This window comes from Carassius carassius, chromosome 9, assembly GCF_963082965.1.
Source record: "Carassius carassius chromosome 9, fCarCar2.1, whole genome shotgun sequence".
In the NCBI taxonomy this organism is placed as follows: Eukaryota; Metazoa; Chordata; class Actinopteri; order Cypriniformes; family Cyprinidae; genus Carassius; species Carassius carassius.
Genome location: NC_081763.1, coordinates 11,315,412 through 11,320,735, shown reverse-complemented (window position 1 = coordinate 11,320,735; position 5,324 = coordinate 11,315,412).

The following is a 5,324-nucleotide window of genomic DNA, read 5'->3' as shown; positions in this document are numbered from 1 at the left end:
TCAGGGTGTGACATGTAATGTACGAGTCGAAAACGCTAGGCACGTTAACTTTCACTTAAACTGGCGAACGATCTCGGCGTCAGCGCGGAAAGTGAGGAACTACTTGATCTCTGCTTCATTGCAGTTTGCACATATTTGTTTTGTCGCGAACGTTGATCTGCCTTCAAAGCTCCCACTAAAAGAGTTGCGTGATGATATACGTCATCACTACGATACACCCTTTACGGCATTAGTTCTGGCTTTTATTCACACAGTGCTCATTCCGGGACTGGACCCGGCAATGTTACTAGGTCCCCGACCCGGGATCAATGCCGGAATCAATCCCGGGACGTGTTTGTGTTCACACATAAGGCAACCCGGCAATGTTCCGGAAATCTTCTGGGTCCGACATGCAGTGTGAAAGGGGCTTTGGTTTCAAGAGAGGGAGAGGAAGGTTGCCGCTTGATTTAAATATATATTTAAGCATTCTCAAAGACTTTTTGTCAAGGTTTAAATTTTTTTGTTGTTTTAAATGTTGATTTGAAGCGTCAGTTTTTGAATTATTGTTACTACATTAAAACCTGAATACAGAAAGCATTTTGTTATACGAAACATTAAAATCTATAAAAATGTAACAAAAATAAACAGGAATGCTCTATCAGAGCTTAATCCTCTGGGCCTGATCTGATTTTAACCTCTTATTTCAGTTTTCTGTCTCATTTTGGCTATATGCTTATAGCCATACCAATTCATTTGAGTGTGTATAGTTGTGTGTGTGTGTATGTGAGTGTGTGTAAGCGAGTGTGTGTGAGTGGATGTGTCTTTTTTGCACTCTTGATGTTTTAGAGTGTAACCCCTTCTTTGCTGTCCACTTTTTTTTTTTTACCAAATTGTTGTTGAATTATTGGTTTTATTTTACATAGTTGCTGTGTTACAGGCACACCAGTTCATAGGAGTGTGTGTGTGTGTGTTCAAGTGTGTTTTTGACCGCCCGTGTGTTGATTTTGCACTCTAGATGTTTTAGAGTTTCACCCCTTCATTGCTATGCAATTTTTTTTTCTGCATCATTGGGGAATTGTAGATTGTACACACAAAAAAATTCTTTATTTTACTTTTTTTTTTTTTTTGCCATTTCACATTCATTTTCTATGGTCGATTATTTTTGACCGAAAACCATGAGTGTGACTATTTTTTTATGAGCACTTAGCTTTTTCGAATCACCCTCAATTTTTTAGTTCACATACCAAAAGTGGCATAAAAGTCACCAAGTTTCAAACCATTACGATGAAGCTATGATTTAAATATTAAATATTCAAAATGTAAAAGTGTAAAATATTTGAAATGTAAAATATTCAAAATTTAAAAAAATAAAATAAAAATAAAAACGTGCAAGGGTTAAAGGAATAGGTCACCCACAGATGAAATTTTGCTGAACATTTACTCAACCTCAGGCCATCCAAGATGTATGAGTTTGTTTTTCTTCAGAACAGATTTGGAGAAATTCAGCATTACATCACTTGCTCACCAATGGATCCTCTGCAGTGAATGGGTGCCCTCAGAATGAGAGTCCAACCAGCGGATCACAATAATCCACATGACTCCAGTCCATCAATTAATGTCTTGTGAAGCTAAAAGCTGTGTGTTTGTAAGCAAATCCATCCAGAATCCGTTGTTGAGCAAGTGATGTAATGCTAAATTTCTCCAATCTCATCTACATCTTGGCAGGATTTAGAGAGAGTAAATTTTACATAGTTACATTTTTTGGTGAACTATTCTTTTAAAGGTCCCGTTCTTCGTGATCGCATGTTTTAAACTTTAGTTAGTGTGTAATGTTGTTGTTAGAGTATAAATAATATCTGTAAAATTCTAAAGCTCAAAGTTCAATGCCAAGCAAGATATTTTATTTAACAGAATTCGCCTACAAAAAACGACCCATTTGGACTACATCCCTCTAGTTCCTGCAGTAATGACGTCACTAAAACAGTTTTTTGATTAACCTCCGCCCACATGAATACAAAAAAAGGGGGCGTGGTCTTGTTACGCTCCGACTGAGAAGAGGAAGAGCTGCGTTTGTGTTTGTCGCCATGTCGTCGAAAAACGCTGCTATTTTCATCTCGGAGTCCAATCACCTTTGCTTGGGCTTCCCAGGGATGCTGTACTTGGAGATCAATGGTTACAATTTATGTTTAACTCGGTTCCCGAAAATTATAATCCACATGTAAAACTATGTGCAGCACATTTTGCTGAGGACAACTTCCTCAATCTCACTCAGTTTAATGCTGGATTCGCACAAAGATTATTCTTGAAAGATGGAGCAGTTCCCTCTTTGTCTGGAGAAGGCGTTGTTTATGGACCACAACCGGTAAGTGTATTTTATTATTTAAGTTGGTGCGTTTAACAGTTTCTGTAACTTATTACACAAAGGCCACGCTGTTTAGCTTTGTTAACTAGATGTTAGGGCTGTGCAAAAAAATTGAATGCGATTTTCATGCGCATCTCGTCAGTAAAAACGCTCCTATGATTATAAGTACATCTCCAGCACATGCTCCTGCCCACATGCTTCTCAAAACTAGTCCAATTGCATTTCCAGGAGGGCAGCGCGCGCTCAGCTGCTGTCGAATCACAACACAGGAACCACTGGCACAATCAGAACTCGTTACGTATTTCTGAAGGAGGGACTTTATAGAACAAGGAAGTCATCAGCCCGTTTTTATGACAGTGAAAACAGCGGTATACAGATAGGTGAATTGTGTGAAAAATAATGTTTTTTTTACACGTGAAACATGAACACATGTTATATTGCACACTGTAAACACAATCAAAGCTTCAAAAAAAGTGTGAAAAACGGGACCTTTAAAAAATATATCTGCATTTGGTCGACTGTTTAATTTTCAACTGTGTGATGAACCCACCCTGCTGTGGTTAGATCTTCTTCCACACATATGTGATGACTGTGCACTGCAAAAACCTCAGAATGAGTATTTCTGCCGTCTGTGACATTACACTGACTGCACGTGCACGTGAAGTTAGGCAGTGTGAAATGCACTTTAGCTACATCCTATATGACCCTGTTGAATATTGAGTCATGTGTGACTTCATTCAGCCTGTCTGCAAGTTCAAAACTGCAGGCCATAAAAAACACTCCTGGTATAAATTTAGCTCTGTGTAAGTATAGTTCCTCATTGTCACCATGGAAATGAGAGCGAAACCATTCTGCAGAGTAGTGGAATTCACACATCGGGTGAACCATGCAGTCATCCGCTAGTCACAAAACTAACATAATAAACACACTCATTCTCTCCAAATTTATACACTTAACTGTTCTAGTACGTCTCCCGGTTAGTGGCTTCCCCCTGTTTATCTCACCACAGGTCATCCCTCGCTTTATCCCACCTCTAACTCTGAGGTTTCTGAGGCCTTTTGTACGAGGAAGTACACAGCATTAGGCTCGCTGTCAGATGTGGACGTGTGTGTGTGTGTGTCAAAAGAATGACCTGGTCAAGTGTTTGTCATGCCGTTTAGTCACATCAACTTCTCTGAAGATGACTGACATAATGCTAACATGCATAGTCTGACTTCATCACAAGAACCCCCACAACAACATTAGGCTTGCCATCCAAGTGCTGCAAATGACTATATAATGTTTTCTGTGCTCTCAACAGGAGAATTTAGGGGGTAATGAACCCTTAAATAAATTAACTCTAAGGCCAGATGAGGTCCTGCAACTGGGAATGACATGAATGACAAAATTAGGAATGCACAGACACAGAAAATACTTATGTTACGAACAATAATTGATTATGATATATATATATATATATATATATATATATATGTATATATATATATATATATGTATATATGTGTGTGTGTGTGTGTGTGTGTGTGTGTGTTTTATGTATGTTTTACATTTCATATAGGTAACAGACTGAAGCTTAAGTACAGTATGCAATTCTTATGATTAAAAAATAAATTTTTATTTTTTATATAGCCTACAAATGTTTTCTGAAGAAAATAGTATTACAATCTATAGTTATATAAAAATTTAGTTATATTATATAGTTATACTATAGTTATATAATTCTTTAAAAATTTCATTTTTAATTGTTTAATTTAATGTTACTTGATGTCTTTGTAATTGTGAAATTTTCACAAATTTTCATTGTATATATATATATATATATATATACACACACACATAGGTTTTTATGCTTACATCTGAACATAATGTAAAAAATGTTAACCTGGCATAGAAAAGTGTTTACTGTTTTTGACTTGGGTGAAATTATCTTAATATTATCTCCTTCCAATATCAGCTTTATCATATTTATGTTCATAACTTGAAAAAGGATGCAATTGGCCCAAGTAGCATTAGATATTGTGTATCCCTACTCATAAAACCTTTTGTGTCTTTATATTTGTGCTAGTTTCCACCTAGATATCCAACAGAAACAAAGCAGCATTTCCACAAAAGCAAACAAAGTCATTACCATGGTAATTCCACAAGCATATTTGTCTTCGTAATGAACATGACTCTCTAATATATTTGCCTGGCAGTGAAGCCCACCAATCCTTGTGGATGCATAAACCCACCCACACACACACACACAGATGATGGATGACCTCAGCAGCCTAACGCACTTGCCCTGGAGTGAGGAGAACAGAGCTCAATTCTGCGATGACTCATTAAATACATCCCCCACCCCTCCATCCTGTCACAACGCCATCCTTATGCCATGTGTTATCGTACACAATGCAAACACACAAGCACTAGTGCACAAGCTCACTATGTTGTCATTCTGCATTGTGAAAAAGAGCCTGTACAGACAAACACAACAAAACATTAATGTCCTTAGTCAGAATACAGAGACACTCAGCCTTGTATTTTCACAATAAACAATATATCAATCATGTCCAACATTCACACACATTAGACTAGACTGGGAACCCCTTCAAATCCAGACAGAAGCCTCTCACACACTCACTCTTTTATACACACACATGTACAAACAGCAGCTCAGACGAATGCTTTACCTCTCCAGAGTGCAGGATCAGTCGTGTTTGTGGGCTATTTATGCTGTAAGGAGATTATCTTTAACTCATTAAACAGACCCACTTTTAAACACTATGATACAGAAGCCCCCCTTCTCAAACCTGATGCCCATACACATCCAAAAACATCATAAGGAGGAAAACCGTTTGTCTTACGTCAATGCAGATGTCCTCTCGTCGGTCTGGCTGATTAAGATGATAATGTGACCCCTGCAGAACGTTTTCAAAAACACACTTTTATGAAATGACTTTCACTGTGGTCCTCCGATTTAAAGCATCATTTAGTTAAATTT